General features: G+C 37.8%; 1 protein-coding gene across 2 annotated transcripts in view; it reads right to left on the reverse strand.

Annotated features, from left to right (window-relative positions):
- The window catches only part of LOC136881170 (KIF-binding protein), a 160198-nt gene that overhangs the window by 103248 nt on the left and 36807 nt on the right, over positions 1 to 20143 (reverse strand). The gene's annotated exons all lie outside the window — the stretch shown is intronic.

Here is a 20143-nt window from a genome sequence, read left to right on the forward strand (position 1 = left end):
TGTCAGTGCTCCTGATCTTTATAGTGCTTCAGAGGGGCAAAATGCAGTCTCCTGATTTCACCACATGCAACTTTTCAAGAAAGTCCATCATCTGTCATGCACTCAGTTGGTGACCTCTACACCTCTCTAGAACTGTTGTGTTTGGAATGTATCTGAGTTACATTGATGGAAGGGTTCTAGTTTCTTCATATCACAGTGATACAGAGTCCAGTTTCCACATGCATACAGCAGGGTGGAGATGATACACCACCCTATTTTGTATACATTCTTAGATCTTTATTCAGGAAGACCCCATGTGTAAGACAGCCGAAAGCTGTATGGCACCATGTATTCTGGTCTCCATGTCCTCCTCCGTTGAGCAGTTACTTGACAGAGGAGCGGCGATGCAGTGCTTATCATCGGTGGGACGAACGACGTAGCTCACGACGACGCCAAGAATGTAAGATCACAACTTAAACATACACTAGGGAAGCTGACCCACACTAACATTTTTGTAGTGAATGTGCCCCACAGGCATGATTTGAGTAGAGACTCGTGTGTGAACATTGAAGTGGACAAGGTCAATACAGATATTGTTAAAATTTGTAAACATTTTCGGAATACTCAGGTTATTGAATGCAGCAGTTTTGAGAGATACTGTTATATAAAACATGGCCTCTATCTAAACAATTCAGGTAAACAAAAGATAGCAAATATTGTTCTAGATTTTATTAATCTTAAGATATGTACTGTAAAACAGGCAACTCCCTTGAGTTATAATACTGACCAGGAAAACTAGTAGAAAGAGCCAGCTGTACTTCAAGCTGGCTCAGTCAACTAGAAAAAGAAACTCAGGATAGTAAGGAATTTCAAGTTACCCAATTGCAACAGTCAAGTTTTAGGGAGGAAGGGGGTCTGAGATTGCTCTTGGTAAACTGTCAAAGTGTAGTAAATATCGTCGCCATAAGACCTATCTGTGTCGGTGCGACGTAAAGCCCCTAGCAAAAAAAAAAAAAAAGTGTAGTAAATAAACAATTAAAATTCGGTACATTGATGGAATCTTATGAGACTGATGTGGTGATAGGAGTGGAATCGTGGTTGAGAGAAGGGGTGGGTAATAGAGAAGTATTTCCAGAAGGGTACACAGTCTATCGTAGAGACCGAGGAGATAAAAAGTGAGGAGGGGGGGTGTTTATTCTGGTGAAGGAAACTTACTGTTCACATGAATGGTTTACCGATGAGAGGGAGGAAATATTAGGGATAAAATTAGTTTGTGATAATATGAAGGAGGTGGGAATTATAGGAACATACAGGCCTGGAAGAGAGGAAAGAGACATGGAAATCTTTGAGAAAATAATAGATAATACTCGTAAAAACAATAATAATGATATGGTAATAATTGGGGGAGATCTAAATTTGCCTGAAGTTGAATGGAATGGAGCTGCAAGTGAAGCCCATGAACAGTAACTGGCAAATAAGTTAATTTGGGAGGGAGGATTTACACAAGTAGTACAAGAACCGACTCGTCTCAATAACTTACTAGATGTATTCTTGGTTAAACCATGGGAAATTGTTGATAAAACTGAGGTAATTGAAGGAACAGGAGACCATAAGGCTGTAATAATGGATGTAGGACTCGTACCAAAAAGGCTTAATAAGAGGGTTACACAAGACAAGAAATTGTACAGAAAAACTAAAGTTGATGAATTTGGGACTTACCTTAAATCACAATTCAGTTGTTGGATAAGTGAAGGGAGTAACGTGGATACACTTTGGGCTAAATTTAAAGGAATCATTTGGGAAGGAGAGAAGAGATTTGTACCTGTTAAGAAGGGTAAAATGACCTCAGACCCTGTTTATTATGCAAGGGGAAATAAGAAAATGAAAAAGAAAATGTAGAATAGTAAACAGGAAAATCAAAGAGGGTAGGGAGAGTAGAGAAACTAAAAAACAGCTAATGAGGGAACTGAATAGAGTGAAAAAGGAAGCAAAAGAGAATTATATGAATGGCATACTTCAAGAGGGTAATGACCACAAAGGGAAATGGAAAAAGCTGTATTCATATATCAGGAATCAAAAAGGAAAAGGAATCCAAATTCCTACAATGGTGGGAGAAGGGGGTGAACACTATTTAACAGATACTGAGAAAGCAAACCTATTTAGTAGGGAATTTAGAGATTCAGTAGATGATTGTCAAGAGTTGGAAACCAAAACAGAAGATAGAGAGGGAGAGAGACAGAGGGAAACAAGAAGCTTCTCATTCACAAACGAAGATATTTTCAGAGAAATCCAACTGCTTCAGCAAGGAAAAGCAGCAGGAAGTGATCAAATTAATGGGGAGGTATTAAAGACAATGGGGTGGTACATAGTGCCTTATTTAAAATTTCTCTTTGACTATGTCATAAATAATAGTGTAATACCAAAGGAATGGAAGGAATCTATAATAATACCAATTTATAAAGGAAAGGGTGATAAAAGGTAACCAGAGAACTACAGACCAATCAGCTTGACCAGTATAGTTTGTAAAATACTGGAGAGTTTAATATCGAAGTACATCAGAGGGATATGTGATGATAAAAATTGGTTCATGAGGAGCCAGTATGGATTTAGAAAGAAATTTTCTTGTGAGGCACAACTGGTGGGATTTCAGCAGGACATATCAGATCAGTTGGATTCAGGAGGTCAGTTAGATTGCATAGCCATAGATCTTTCCAAAGCCTTTGACAGAGTGGAACATGGAATATTATTAAAGAAATTGGAGGGAATAGGATTGGACGTAAGGGTTACACGTTGAATAAAAACATTTCTAAATTCAAGGGTTCAGAAAGTCAAAGTAGGAAATAATGTATCTCAGGAAGAGAAAGTTTGGAAGGGAATTGCACAGGGTAGTATACTGTAATCGGTCCGTTACTTTTCTTAATATACGCAAATGATTTAGGGAACAATATAACATCAAAAATAAGATTGTATGCAGATGACATAATTGTTTATAAGGAAATAAACAACATTGAGGATTGTTCAGAATTACAAAGGGACCCTGAAAGTATCCAACAATGGGTTGAAGAAAATAATATGAAGGTTAATGGAGGCAAATCAACTGTTACAAACTTTTACAAACAGGAGCTTTAAAACTGAATTTGAATATACTTTGGATGAGGTAGTTATCCCAAAAGATGGCAAGTGCAAATACTTAGGTGTGAGATTTGAAAGTAATTTGCACTGGAAGGGTCATGTTGATGACATTGTTGGGAAAGCATACAGATCGTTACATGTCATAATGAGGCTACTTAAAGGATGCAACAAAGAATTAAAAGAAAAAAGTTACTTGAATATGGTTTGTCCATTATTGGAATATGCAAACAGTGTTTGGGATCCTCACCAAGAATACGTAATAAAAGAAATAGATAGTGTGCAGAGGAAAGCAGCAAGATTTGTAACAGGGGATTTCAGGAGAAAGAGTAGTGTATCAGAAATGTTAAAGGAACTTGGGTGGGAAACTTTAAGTAAGAGAAGGGAGAAAACTACACTTATAGGATTATATAGAGCCTATACAAGAGAAGAAGCATGGGGAGATATCCGTGAGAGGCTTCAGTTGGAAAATAATTATATCGGCAGGACTGACAACAAATATAAAATTAGAAGGAATTTTGGCAGAAGCGATTGGGGTAAATTTTCATTCATTGGGAAGGGTGTGAAGGAGTGGAACAGTTTACCAGGGGTAGTGTTTGATCCTTTTCCAAAATCTGTACAGATATTCAAGAAGAGAATAAACAACAACAGAGATAATAAATTAAATGTTAGAGGGCATTCGACCAGTGCAGGATATTGTAAATAATAAATGTGTGTGATTAAATTAATTCCATCCCCTGGTCTAAGGAGTTTGGACAGCCCAAGTAGGGGACTGCCTGTAGGGGTGAAGTACAGTGGGGACTTCGAGGGCCCTGGGACCGCTACGGTAGCTGTGAAGGCCCTTCAGGAACTCTGAAAAGTGGTGGCAAAAGGGGCTCTGGTTAAGATGCAGCAGGTCGTTATGCTACTTAGGATCCAGAACGGGTAAAAAAAAAAAAGTAAATAAATAAGTGCAATGTAAATATTAATCTTATACCAGTTGTATAGTATCATTTGAAGTAATTCCACATACTGTATATCAGTTGACTATATTTGTAAGTAGTACAGGAGATATAAGTAGAATTTTGTAAACAATATAAATTTATTAAGGATGAGCTGTGTGTTTAATAGAAAACATTGTTAGCGTAAATTGTATAATATTGTATTATAGGAAAATTTTCTTCTCTTGTTAATTTAATATTTAGTACTTGACAATAATGTATTTTAGTGTACCATTTGCCACCAAGGTAGACACCTCATTTGCAAATAAAGAGATTTTGATTTGATTTTGATTTGATCTATTAGTTCTAGAGGCATACTGGAGACAAAAGTACTGAAATCTGGAAAGGCAGTTCCAGGAGCTGACTGCACGAGTATCTTTGTTTTGAGGAATGTTGATGGTTAGACCAAATCTCATATGCCCTACATAGTTGGCTAGTGTGTGTATGCTTTGAAACACTGAGCTAGCGCAATCAGTTGTCTCGATGCCTCGACACATCAATGCTTCACTGTTTCGAAGCAGCGAGTGTGTCGTATCGCGTGAACAGAAACTCCAGCTACATTGATGCTTCGAAACAGCACAGCTTTGAAACAGTGATGGTGCTTTGTTTACCCTCTTGCCTCGATAGAAACACTCCGTGTGACGTTGCCCTGAAGATGAGCCAACCCTCGTTAATAGACTCTACGTATTACATGTAACTAATCTCATGATTAGACCCGTATTGAATTTGCTATAATATGCTTACAATATTGTGATTTTTTATTCCATCTTTTCAATACAATTGGTTTTATGTTGTTAGATCATAATGCTACAACACTGTTTTATAGGGACTTGTTTCGCTTGAATTTCAAGCATCCTCAGTCTATATAATCATCTCAAGGTGATTTGCTTTGACAAATTTGTGCTTAATTATAATTCTAAAATTAAGTAATAAAATATATAAACATAGGAATTTATGAACACATTAATAGTTTAACAATATGAATGACTATACTAAAATTGGAATAACCGTAAAGTAATTGACGTCCAAAACACAGTATCTTCAAATGTTGAAAATTTGGCTAAAATTGTTTTCTCAAAGTTCTAGTTTAGTAAAAACAATTGTAATTTGACTTCTATGTTAAAATTTGATTCATAATTATAGTTAAAACGTATTGGTGTCTGAAAATTAAAATCTTGGATACGTTGGAATTCAGCTTCCAAGTTTTAATTTTAAGCCTTGCTACTGTATTTAATAGTTTTGAACAGTAAAATGTTCAATTAGTTAGGTTCATCGAACTAGTCTTGTTTTTATGATCAGATTTTCCATTGGTAGTAGTTTGTATTTATGAGGGTTTTAGTCAAAAGGGACGTCAATCCAAAATCTTGAGGAGTTGATTTGATTCTTTCATAATATTTGAATGATGGTGCGTCCCTTTGACTGCTACTACAAAACCTTGTGGACTTTGTTACATTACAGTTGTGGTTCTACTCCTTGCGAGTCATGTTACTAAAAGAACAATGTACTCTGCAATGTAACGGGTTTGTTTTATACAAAGAAAAGGATATTATTGTTCTCAAAGCAGGGTCATACTATAGCAGGAACATGTTCCCATTTATCAAGTGCAAATGTTTTGAAAATTATGTTTATAAACTTCAATTTGAAGTAGATTTTTAAACTGGATCAGGTCAAGCCTGTAGCTGTACGTACACAATACCGACCTTGGACTCTTCTAAAATTTAATTACTCGTTGTATAATCCTTCAAATTAGTTCATTTAGTTAAAATATTTTCCGGTCTAGAAAGCCAACAATAATGGCTGTGAAGATTCATCGTACTGACCACACACCACCTCGTAATCTGCAGCCCTTTGGGGTGAGCAGCAGTCCCTTGGTAGGCCAAGGCCCTTCAAGGCTGTGTAGTGACATGGGGTTAATTAGTTCGACTATTTTACTGTGCTTTCCTAACTAGTTCGGGTTCCTTGTTAATCCTTTAAATTCCGATTTTGGATTCTTCTTAGATTTCCTTACTCATTTTGTAATTATTCAAGTTAGTTCACTTAGACTACTATTTTACAAAGTATGCTTTTGCAACACACAGAATATCTATAGTGAATTCTTAAATTGCATTAATCATTTTATGATTATTCAAATTAGTTTCTGTTTCAGTGTGCTTTTAATAATGTTATTTGCTTTACATCACACTAACTACCTTTATGGTTTTCGGAGGCGCCGAGGTGCCAGAATTTTGGCTGCAGGAGTTCTTTTATGTGCCAGTAAATCTACTGACGTATATGAGCACTTTCAAGTACCACTCGACTGGATCAGGGTCAAACCTGCCAAGTTTTGATCAGAAGGCCAGCACCTGAACCGTCTGAGCCACTCAGACCGGCCAGCATGCTTTTAACGGTAGGACATATATCTTTTAGTATCTTTGTAAGTGCTTAGTGAAGAAGTAAATGCAATTTATTACTATATACTGGTACTATTATACTGTACTTCCTACATTTGCTCATTAAATATTTCATGAACCTTGAATTTTATAGTTACCAGAACATCAAACAGTTTAATTGGTGAACTGAATTTAGCTATGAAGCATGCCATCTCAATTCACTGTTCCTCTTGCAGTTTGAGATGGAAGTGCGCCATGCGTCGACACACTGCTTCAACAAATTCGCTGTGCAGTATCGAATGTTTCGAAACAGTCAGCAATGTTGCTACGCCCATTTGTACTGCCATAGTGAAACAGTCAACTGACATTTGCAGCTTGTCAGGTGTATGAGCTGGAGAAGCGTTGTCTTTCGCATAATGCAGTTCAGTTATGTCGGTGAGACTAGTAAGTCTTTCTGATCAGAGTCTGGCCTGATTGAATAACCCTTCATCAATGAACGTAGGTTTTCGTGGCTCATTGTATGAAAGTAAAGAAATAAATGAATACTGGACTAAAGCTACTATATATATATATTTATTTAATGAAGCCGAGCTTCAGCCAAATTGCATTGGCCTTCATCAGGGCATGTGAAGTTCAGCCTCCGACAGTGAGCAAAGAAATTCGAAGGAACGTGGAAGTCATGACCGTACGTCCCACCCCACTAACTGGACTCGAGGATCGTCGCGCTGTGCTGTGGTGGTTGGGAAGGAAGTTGCTGATTCACTGCACTCTGTCGACAGTTTCTTGAGTGTGTCCCGCTGTTCCAGGGTGGTGTTATGCATGTATTTCTGCAGTACAGGTCTTCGCTTATTTGATAACTTGAAGCCGTCTTCCCTGTTGATGTTATTTGGGTGCAGCTCTCTCTCTATGGCTTCTTTTACAGGCATGATGACCTTCGCCTGGTCTGTACTGTAGAAATGTTCTGCTATGGCATTCTCCGTGGAGGATGAAAGTGTGACTGGCATTGGGACAGCTACAGTCAATGAAATCTCTTCATTGTATTTTGAAAAACTCCTTTGAACATTTGACACACATTTGTTTTGAAAACTTATTAATGGTTTTATCGTTTTTATTGTTTTGAACTTGTGGAAGGAAAAAATTATTTAATTGGAACTCTAAAAGAACATTGCAAAATGTTGGTGTTTAAATTATTATGTAACTGTGGTTGTAAGAATTATTATTTTGTGAAATTGTGGGTATTAGGTAGCTGTGTTTTGAAATTATGTATTTATTTTTGAGACAGGGTGTACATACATGTGTTGTTGTTAGTAGGATTTTTCTAGTAGTTTGCTGTTTCGTCAGAAAGAAAGACCTCGAAAAGCATTGCTACTGGTCACAATGTTTTCGATTGGTGAATGTGAGTGTCAGGAGTAGACTTGATTGCATGATTGCCTATTCGTGGGTTCACCATTTCTGGCTCTTCGCTCTTTGGTGGCAGCAAAGCGCTCTTCCATGTCTTTAACATCTGACCAGCCAAGAGGGCGGACATGCTCCGGCCGTCCGTGCCGTCGTGGGATACCTACCTCGGGGTATGCGCTATTCTTTTGTGTTTCAGCCTTTAACTTATTTTCATGTAATGGTTCCATAGTAATGTATGTCAGAGTTTACCCTTCATTTTCACGTTTGCCAGTTAATCCTCAAGATGAATTAACATTTAGTATTTGGAGGCAAGTCCTTTTTCTTTTGTTTAAGTAAATTGTAATTAACATCTCAATTTAATTTTCCTCCAGGATTGCCTTCCGTAGATCTGCTTCCCTCGATTCATGCTAATTAATCCTCTGCTCCATACTAGAAGTGTTTTTGGTATGGGAGCAAGTTAATTTAGCCTCTATCGTCGCCTTAAGACCTATCTGCGTCAGTGCGACGTAAAGCAACTTTAGAAAGAAAAAAAAACTGCCTCTGCATCGAGTTTTATCATTTCCTTTTTTTCTTCCTTGTTAATTTCATAATGTAGTACACAAACCTGTAAGCGCCATTAGTTTTTTAATCTTATAATTAAATTTAACTTTGTGTTTTCTATTTTCCTTTTTGGTTTAATTACAAGTGTGTGTAATGTATACTATTCGCCATGTATGTTGAAAATTTGTAAGTTACGTGCTATGTAGAATATTTTATTTACTGGCGCAGTTAATTTTAATTTCATTTTGAACATGCCTTTGTTTGTATGGCAAAAGGGGCTCTGGTTAAGACGCAGCAGGTCGTTATGCTACTTAGGATCCAGAACGGGTAAAAAACAAAAACAAAAAAATAGTAAATAAATAAATGCAATGTAAATATTAATGTTATACCAGTTGTATAGTATCATTTGAAGTAATTCCACATACTGTATATTAGTTGACTATATTTGTAAGTAGTACAGGAGATATTATAAGTAGAATTTTGTAAACAATATAAATTTATTAAGGATGAGCTGTGTGTTTAATAGAAAACATTGTTAGCGTAAATTGTATAATATTGTATTATAGGAAAAATTTTCTTCTCTTGTTATTTTAATATTTAGTGCTTGACAATAATGTATTTTAGTGTACCATTTGCCACCGAGGTAGACACCTCATTTGCAAATAAAGAGATTTTGATTTTGATTTGATTTGATTTTCAAACCATCATTGTTATTTTTAATGTTATTTTACTTCAAATCTCTTCAAGATTTTAAAATTCATTTCATTACTATTTATGTATGTAGATCTTGCTTTGTACCTTTATCTTCTTTTGTTAGTAAAACTGAAGTTGAGGGTGATTGGCATGTACATACCTGCCAACTTTACAAAACCAAAAATCAGGAGATTTTGATTTTAAAATCAGGAAAAATCAGGAGAAATCAGGAGATACAATTGGTCAAAATTGCTTATTCTACATGTCTTGCGCAACACAGTACTACGATATATTTATAACACTTATTGTCTCAAAGCCCGACTGTTGCTATACGAGGCTACAAGGCTAAAAATTACACATCTCTATTCCCTCACAGGAAGTGCGTGAGTGGGATGATCGGTCTTTGATAAGCCTACCGAAAATAGTATGAACTCATTCTCCAGATGTGTGCATCAGTCATGCACTTAGATGCCATTACTTAGCAAATGCATAGATTAATATATTGCATCAAGCACCCGCGCAATTATGCGAAGCGCAATGCTATTTGGATCAAATAACTAGCTGATGTAGCCGTGCTTCACTACGGAATTTTCAGGAAGACTGTCCTTATAGTTTTCCCAACTGAAGTCAACATCTCATTACAATGACGCCAGTATGAATGTCGTGTTTAAAAGCAATGATTTCATACGAAATATTCGATAAAATGAAAACAGCACATTTTCTCACTTTTAGCGAAAGGTACTACGGTGTCAATCTAACAGTTCAAAGTTTCAGAGCTAGAATGACCAAGCTGCAGACAGCCGCAAACACTCTTGTGTAATTATTCTGTTTAAGTGTGCACACTGCTCATTCAAATCACTACCTCCGAGTAGGGATCGAATAGCTGGAATACTATGATGATCCAGTGTGTAACGAACCAGTAGTATCAGAAAATTTATGAACCAGAAGAATGGCATGCTAAAGAAGAGAGATCTAACTCCCCACTCCCCAGCTTCTTCCCGCCAGTATTCAGGCAGGCTGTTATACTTGAAACCCAGCAGTAATCCCGTCTATTGTAGATAAATGGCAGTAGAATATACAAAGCACATCACAACAAACAATGGTCAATGTAATGCTATTGTTGATCAATTTTATGAGCTTTCTATATTGGAGGCCTTCACATTTAGTTTTCTTCTGAATCTGTGATATTAGAGCATCTAATGTAAAGTGAGTCGTCCTTTCTTTCATGACTCCCTCTTGTGGTATTATTCAAGCAATCGTTCCTTCATGACTTTCTTCATTATTATAATCTTCAAAATTTAATCACCATCACCACCAATATTATTGTAGTCAGAACAGTAAAACTGAATGAGCAAATTATCACAAAAATAATTTATTCTATTATTACCACCTATTCAATACAAGCCACGTGCTACGTGGATGAAATCTACATAATACAATATACACTTCTCAGGGACATGTTTCGCCCCTTGTTTCTTCTTGCTACGGGCTTTACGTCGCACCGACACAGATAGGTCTTATGGCGACGATGGGATAGGAAAGGCCTAGGAGTTGGAAGGAAGCGGCTCACAGCCGCGCGCCTCTACACGCATGACCAACTCGCCCGGTCGCCCCTTGTTAACGGCATCATCAGTCTGTAGGTAACCTTAAGGTCAAATGTCTGAAACATTATCTATTCATATATGGATTACAATGAAAAGTATGTTACATATTAATCCATGTATGAATAGATAATGTTTCAGACATATGAACTTAAGGTTACCTAAAGGTTGATGATGCCCTTAACAAGGGGCAAAAAATGTCCCTGAGAAGTGCAAGTTATACGAATCAATCATGAGAAGTGTCTCTTGCAAAACTGAATAAGACAAATAATCGGAAATTGCATTCTCTGTAACTTTTGTTATGTAGTATTTTTCAATATGACCACTAAGATAGGTAATTAAACATTTTTTTGGCACCTTCCCCTAAACTACCATTTCGAACAGAGTGAATAAAATTATTTATAGCATAGACTGTAGTTCCTTATTCCCTGACTTTACATACAATTCTGTTCACCCATTTTCTCGTACATCGGCGCTGATATGGACTTAGCAAAAAAAAAAATCTAAATTCATGAATATCTCTTATCACAGCCGGTACGGTAAAAATGTATAAGGCATAAATGATAAAAAATTTAATAATATATAACTTTAGTTATGTAGTATTTATCATTAGGGCCAACAATAACACAAATATTTGAGAATTAAATTTTAGGCCTTCCCCTAAACTACCATTTCACTCAGCGCGAATAACATTATTTATGGCCTAGATTGTAGCAACTTATTCCCCGACGTTATATACCGATTTTCATTAAATTCTCTTCAGCCGCTTTCTCGTGATGAGCCTGCGCACGTACAGACAGACAGACAGACAGACAGTACGGAAAATTAAAACTTATTTCCTTGTTAATATGGCCACGACCGGTATGGAAATATCATTCTTTTTAAATTCTGAGCAATGTACAGACAAAACATTTTATTTATATTGAGATAAATTAAAATTAGACAGAATTGTCTCCAAATGGCTTCTAAAATCTCTAGAAAAGTCACCCGTCGTTATCATTGAAATTATGTCACTATATTACTAAGAAAGCGACTAGTCTCTAGAATCGACCAAAGAGGATGGAATCGACTAGACTGACGTGAACGAACACGAACATAGCACGCGAGAACGAGAGATTGACAATCGATATGCACGTCGCGATATACAGGTTTCAATAAACATCGCACATTCGCGCACATTTCTCGCATTAATAAACTTCGATATTTCGTTTGAAAGCGGCCATTGAGCGAAGGACTTCCGGCCACTGACGTAAAAAAGCTGAAATGGAGGGATTTGAAAACAAATGTTTGAAGTTCACCAAAAAATCGGGAGAAAAGATAGAATATTCGGGAGGCGGGAAAAACTGTCGAAAATCGGGAGTCTCCCGCCTGAATCGGGAAAGTTGGCAGGTATGCATGTACCTTTTCTTATCCACAATGGATACGTTCCTATCGGCCTTGTAGGGTTTCCACACCGCTTTCCACATCTTTTCCGTAGTTGTCAAGTTAGTCAACCTGTTGTTTAAGTTTCAGCAGCCTCAAATATATGTTAACATTTTGTATAATCTTTCAATTTCATGATTATCATGTGTTTATTTTGTTGTGTAGACTGTAGTGAGGTTACAGAAAGAGTGACATTCTTTACCGACCTGGTATGTTCTTTCACCCTGGTACTGACAAGCCTTTTCGTCATGCCAATATATGAGCAACCACAACCACATGGAACTTCATACACACCTGGTGTTTCAAGATGAGGTTTTTCTTTGAATGGTCAAAACAGAGATTTGAGGTTCCAGTCTGTGGTGAAAACTGGAATTATATTGTACTTCCTAAGAATATACCTGCCACGTAAGGAAGGAATACCTTCTTCTTTTTACTGCAGTCCTGGTTGGTACTATCCCTGTTAGGCTCCTTGATCTTCACAGCTCGTGCTATGTCTCCTGACATGGATGTTGTCAGTTCTCTTAATGCACTTGAGTGGTTATCAGCATCTGCAACGTTATTCACCCTAGTAAATAACATTCGAAGGAGAGCTGCTTTTTGACAGGGGTGGTGATGTGAGGACTTATGAAGGTATCTTTCAGAATGTGCAGGTTTCTTGTACAATGCATGGCCTAGTGTACCATCATTCTTCTTGTATACTAACACATCAAGAAAAGGTAATTTACCTTCATTTTCTACTTCCACTGTGAACTTGATCTTACTGTTAATGGAATTTAGGTGCTCCAAAAATTCATTTAATGTTTCCCTTCCATGTTGCCAGACCGAAAATATATCATCCACGTAATGATAGAAACACTTAGGTTTCAATGGCACTGTGGTTAATGCAGCAGACGCAAAGTGTTCCATAAAAATATTAGCAGCACTAGTGACAGAGGTGAACCCATTGCTGCTCCTTCTGTCTGTTTGTAATAATCCCTTTGTAGTAGAAGTACGTAGATTTTAAACAAACTGCTGCCAGATTGGTCAAGTCCTCAGGCAGCAATTGTCTGATGTAAGCAAGCTTGACTGGTAAGGGAAGCCATAGAGATAGAGCTGTGCAAAAATAACATCAACAGGGAAGACGGCTTCAAGTTATCAAATACATTGAGACCTGTACTGCAGAAATACATGCACAACACCACCATGGCACAGCGGAATGCACTCGAGAAACTGTCGACAGAGGGCGGTGAATCAGTAACTTCCCACCCAACCACCACAGCACAGCACGATGATCCTTGAGTCCAGTTAGTGGGGTAGGCCGTGGATAGTACGGTCATGACTTCTTTCTTTGCTCACTGTTGGTAGCAGAACTTGACATGCCCCGATGAAGGCCAATGCAATTTGGCTGAAAGACCAGCTTCATTAAATAAATATATATACGGTGGCTTTAATCCAGTATTGATTTATTTCTTTACGTTAACCCTCCATCAAGCTTAAACTGAAGTTCTGCACCTGTGTTGTTCTCAGATGATGTCTCAGAGCATGGCTGCCAGGTACAGGGCAAAGAGTGTTTGTGCAAGTACACAGCCTTGCTTAAGTCTAATAGTGATGGGAAATCCTTCTGAAATTTCATTTTGATACAATACTTGCTCAAGCATATTATCATGGAGTGCCTGTACCAATCAAACAGTGTGTTCTGGGCAGCCTAATCACCTTAAAACCATCCACATCGCTTCTCTATGCACTGTCTCAAAGGCCTTTTCCAGATCATACAACACAAAAAGCAAACGCTTTTGTTGTACTCTCCACTTTTTCTAGAGTTGTCTTGCAAGGATCATATCAGTAGTGCCTCTTAAGGGATGGAACCTGTATTGGAATTCAGGAAGTTCCTTCTCAGAGACTATCTGGAGACAATTAAACAGAATTCCAGCAAATACTTTACCAGCAATGGAGAACAGGGATATGTCACGGTAAATTACCACAGATGCTTCGATTGCCTTTTTGAAGGTGGTGACAATGGTGGAATTCTTCATATCAGCAGGGACCTTGCAAGAATCAGGGAGAAAAGCCTCCACTTTGGATGAGCTCAGGAGCCTTTCTTGGTTTTAAATTATCCACAGCCTTTCTAAATTCCTACCATCCAAGGTTGTGGAGGAAGTTGCGGCACACGCTAGAGAAAGTCTTCAGCAGCAGAATAAGAGTGATTTAAGAGCAAACCGAAGTGTTCCTTTCAGCAATTCAGCCTGTCTAAGAAAACTGTAGTATTGTTGGCAGCTTTGAAGGTGCCCGATAAGGAATGACATGCAATCCGTACAGCTCTTTCATTCCAGCATAATAGTTCCATAGGTCTCTGGTATCAGATAGATTTTGGAGTTCCTTAACCTTTCGTTGCCAGGCAGTTGTTTTTGAATATTCTTATTTCAGTCTGACATATTTTCTTAAGCTCCTGAAAATGTGCTTCCTTCTGTACAGAAAATGGATCCTAAGCAAAATACAGTTAGGCACTGATGAGACTCAGAATCTCTTCATAGCCAATGGCCTCCTTTGCAGTTTCTTAATGTGGTCGTCGTCGTGGGTTTCGATCCCGCTGCCCTCTGCTCGGCCACTTTTGTTCTTTGGTAAGTACTAAACACAACCTAATACACCGAAAGTTTATTTCCAGTAAATCATTTATTTTTATTTATTTAGCACAAAAAATAATTTAAACCCAATTCCAAGAACAACTTGAAGGGATGAAGTCCCATTCTCCCATGCAACTCCCAAACCTTGCAAGTTTCTTTGTAGAAAGCCAAGAATTTTGCTGACTTTTCTTCTATGTTTTTCCCGGTGGTTTTTTTTGTTTTGACAGCATGTTCCATTTGAGATCTGATGTGACTTTCAACAAGTTTGCAGATTTAACTGAGTACTTGTTATTCAAGAATCATGTTAACCTAATATGACTACATTTCTGTATATTTGATTTCTTTCCATTAATTGAACAAATATTCCAAGTGACTGAAGTGACGTCAGGTGTGTACTGCACAACAGAGCCTAATCGGAGTCTCATGTCAAGATGTTATTCTTAATTTGCTGTCATGTCACTGAAACACTGACAAGGAATGATTTTGCAATAGTTTGTATAGTGTGTCCACACGTGACGTAAGAGTCGTAGAGTGGGACAAAGGGACTGCCTCACTTTGTAGTAGGCACATAGTGGTGTCATAGTGCGACAAGCCTCCAATCTTTTTATTTTGATGGGGACAAAACAACTATCAGTTTTGAAGATCCACCGGAAAGGAAAACAAGTTTAGTTCTTATTAGAAAGTCTTATTCTACTTTATAAAGTTATGAAGTACGTATGTATCGTACTTCCCACAGCACTAGGCCTTCCCCTAACAATGACGCGATGTTTCCCCTCGCCGGCACTTCTCGGGCGCTTCATTCGCTGCCCGGGCAGAATGTGTGACGAGTTAATCGACGTCTTACATATCGTCCCTGCTTTGGCAAACTAGCGAAAGTGAAAAAATAGCGAATCTGCATTTAAGATCTAAATTTTACTATTGGTATATGATGTACCCTCTGGCAAAGTATCTTATTCCATATAGCCACAATCAACTGTGTTGAATTCACTAACCTGCGTTGTTAGTATATTCCACTGTGCAGAAGTAGCGTATCTGCATTGTTGTTAGTTTGCCGTTGTCACCCAAGTTGAGGTTTGGAACATTCACTGCGGCAAACTAACGAAAGTGCCAGGTGTGCTGTGGAACAATACGCTGCTTCCCACGTTTTATTTCTGCATGCGTGAGAATTGCTACCAAGTTTAAGTTATATACAATTATATACAGTTTATTTAGAATTAAAAGCGTTTGTGTTCAACATACTAGAATGTTTGATTACTAGTTCCAGACTTAACATTGCTGCTTTGTTCACTTGAATTTAGAAAGCCCTCACCAGAGTATAGATTAGGACAGTGTTCCTTTGTAGTAGCACTGTACACTAGGTAGGAGACGACAACCACCTACTACTTCCTGCTGCCACCCTCAACGAGACAGTTGCGTGACGAAAGACAGACATTGCACAAATGGATAGGTTCCCAAACACGAGGGAACAAACACTTCTACAACTTGATTTATGTGAAAATCCGTCAAATACCTTCTGCAGGAGTAACGCATCAAATGATTACGTTCATCCACCAGGAAGTAGCCGATGTCCAAGTTCATCAAACTTAATTCTGGCAAGTTTCTATAATTATATTTATTTATTTAATTTCTTAGTTCTGTTACAAAGATCCAACTTCCAAAGCTTTGTATTTCTATCCTACATCAGATGGTGTCAGAAGCTGCAAAATTAAAAATTCATGTAAATAAATATTTCAGGAACATGGAAGTTACAATATTGAGGATCTAGTGACGGATATACCTCATAGAACAAATAATGAGAATTATGAAGGTGACAAACTTTTACCTCTATTCGGAGATGACTCGGATAAGGATCCCTATGCTGGCCATGCGTCAGACTTTCACAGAAATAATCTGCAACCGCAATGTCCTATTCCGGTTTTTATTGTAGGCAAGTAGGCCTAGACATATTGTTTCTCTTAATGAAATAAATGGGTAACCTTCCCGTTTTAAGAAACCATTTTATAAACTGTGTTTTTCTTCTTTGAACCCCCAAAATTCACAATTTTATTTATGCTGTATTAATATGCATGTATATAAAATATTAAAGCCAATTTCTATTCATTTCTGGCCACTTGAGCCACTCTAGTGAAAATTACTGTTACAGGCACAACCAAATTCAACTGACTTTTTGGTTTGGTTTTTGTGTGTCTTGGTGTTACCTATATTTTCAATTGTTAGGTGATGACAAAGAACCTGTCTGTACTGAAAATATTTTCATTGATCAAAGTCACGGGATTTCACTTCATCCAGTACCCACCCAGAAAAACAATGAATGTGGAGAGAAAACAAATCCTACCTCTGGCACAGCTCTGAAAGTTCTCAACAGTCACACCCAAGAAACCTAAGACATCCGATCCAGCCAAGTGGAAGAGAAATATTCAAAAGAAAAGTCGTCTCAAGGGAGAAAGTTATGAAACACTGAAAGGAAAACAAGTAGCGCCAAGGCCTACCAAAATTCCGAGGTGTATACACAAACATACCTGTTCGAGTAATTTTTCAGAAGAAGAAAGATAAAATCTACAAACATTTCTGGAACCTGCCAACACTTTTTGAACAAAACGCCAATTTATCATTCGTCATATCACTGAACAGTCCAAAAAAGGGAAACAACTGATGGACCTTGAAGACGTAATTTCTCCAAAACTTACACTCTCACCAAGGAAGGAGCGAAAGTTACCGTGTGCCGCGAGTTTTTCCAGGATGTTTTAAACATCTCTGAAGGTTTACTACGTAAAGTCAATGAACAAGGAATTTTACTTCCTGAGATGCGAGGGAAACACGAACCCAAGAACAAACTTAAGATGGAAGACGAATCATTCATCAGGGAACACATACTGTCTTTCCCGAATGTAAAATCACACTACTGTCGGAAGAAAAGTGAGTATAGATTTCTAGAACCTAACCTGAACATTACAAAAATGTATGACCTATACAAAGAGAGATGCACTGAATCAGAAAGGAGATATGTGAAATTTGAAAAGTACAGAAGAATTTTCCGTGAATACGAAATTGCCTTCCGTGTTCCGAGGAAGGATCACTGCAAAACTTGTTCAAAATATGAAAAAAGGAAAACAGCCGAATTAACTGAAGATGAGAAAGAATCATACAAGGAACATGTGGAGAGGAAAGAAGCCGCCCGAAATTTGAAATATAGTATTGAAGAGAAAGCAAAGAGTGACAAGCCAATGTTGGCATTTCGATTTGATTTGCGAGCTTTGCTGAGTACCCCCAAAGGAGCTCAAGGCCCTTTTTTCTATGTACGGAAGCTGGCTGTTTATAATTTAATAGTTTACAATATAGGTGACGCCTCAGTGGAATGTTTTATTTGGGTATGATGTCAGACAGCTGTGGAGGACAGCAAAAGGATAGTAATTTTGTGTGTATATGTATAGCAGCAGTACAAAAACACCCAAAAGTTCAGCAAATTGATCTTATTTATTTTAATCGGGGCATAGTCTGATGGAATACGACTCCATCCACCAAAAATATTCATGTCTGCAAAAAAAAATCCCAGTATACACTCCAGAAGCGTGGGTTCACCAGATAAGAAATGCACGCAAAAATCCAGCACCCTATAATGGTTCTGCATTTGTGCAGAATGACTTCATTGATTTCAACCCAAAGAAGGCTAATTTTACAGCTGAGGGAGATAATACTTCTTTGCCTTTCCGACAAACGGTGTGGTTTTGTTACACGATGGATGAACCATGTACAGTTCAGAAAAAGACTGGGTATGAAGGAACGAACTTCACTTTCAACCTTCAAGATTCCCCATTTCTGATGCCAAACGGAAGGATCTTCTAAAACTTTGTGACGACCTGCAAATCCCAAAGGCATACCCTGGGTTTTATGAAAATCTCCCCGCACTGGCAACAGCGAGAGATGCTCTACCTGAACCAAAAATTTCAGAGGAGTCCGACTTTGAATAGATTGGAAAAGTGTGTTTTCAGTAGAACAATAATTGTCACATATTTACTTTAATTATTTTGTTACTACTTGAAAGTGCCTTCACTTCCTAATGTAAAAATGTTGTAATTAAAATATTAGTCACATATCTTTGTCTCATTCTTAAGTGCAATAGCATCTACCTAATAGATAATTATTAGTAAAACCTGAAGAGCTTTAGTACAGAACGAATGCCTTACCACATGATAATCAACGAGAAGTTTAATAAACTCACTCAGGCAAAGTAACGAAACTGCTTTTTCTGCTCTAAAAGCTAAGAGAAGCACAAAATGCAAACTATCCTTAAACATGAGTAAAACAAGAATAAATGTAGTGCAGAATCAGCGCCTTACTACACTGATCATCAGCGGGAAGTTTAATAAACTCACTCAGGCAAAGTAACGAAACTGCTTTTTCTGCCCTAAAAATTAAGAAAAGCTCAAAAAGCACAAATGGTATATAAGATTCTTTTCACAAATAAACAAAATTGTAAATACAAAAATAGATTTTACGTGAGCAGTCAAAGTTTCTTTTAGTTCTCCTGAAAAATGAACAATTTGCACATTTGCTAGTCTGCCAGAGTGGGGACGATAAAAGCAGTTGGTTGAGCATGGTCTATGTACTAACGAACACTTTTAGACGCCTTCCCTTTTCCCTACTCAATGTGTCTTCAAATATTTCATTTCAATGAATTTTTATCTTTCGGTATAACGAATTAACACTTATCCCTTTAGCCTATATAATATAATTTTAGTCGTCAAGCATTTCGCACCTAACCTCAGACAGCACACTCCCACCTCATGCGAATAGTGGAGAACATCAAAGGCACAGGACGGGAATAGCACATCACGGAAGAGCGATGCGGTGGAAGAGGACAATCATTTGGTGACATAGGAGAATGCAAGCCGAGGATATTACACATGTCAAGCCACCTGAAACACACAATCTTATTGTAAATTGTGGCATTGCTGTTAAGAAGACTTCCACAGATCTTTCCAATAATTACACATAACACAGTACGTTGAATGCTGGAGAAGAGCTCTAGAGGAAAGAGGTCTTCACATCAGTCAGAATAAGACTTGCCTGGGAGGAACTGGGAATGAAACTGTCCACTATGTCTGCTGATGCTAATCTAGATCTACCCACTGAATTCAGGCTGCCTGCTCTACCTGTCCTCATTGATACGAAGCAGCATTTAAGTGACTGAAATATCTAAAAAGGTCCAAGAAAGACAATTGCTCTGGTATGGCTACATTAAACACAGGGATGAAAATGATGTGCGAAGGAGAATGTTTGACATGGAGGTGGAAGGTAGGCTCAGAACAAGATGGATGGATGGATTGTGTGTGGGAGGATCTCAGGGAAAAGTAGTACAGAGAATATCCCGTTTTTTACCAAGGAAAATGGAAACGACTTGTCAGAAACGTCGACCCCACATGAGCGGGAAA

Source organism: Anabrus simplex, chromosome 9, assembly GCF_040414725.1.
Source record: "Anabrus simplex isolate iqAnaSimp1 chromosome 9, ASM4041472v1, whole genome shotgun sequence".
Classification (NCBI taxonomy): Eukaryota; Metazoa; Arthropoda; class Insecta; order Orthoptera; family Tettigoniidae; genus Anabrus; species Anabrus simplex.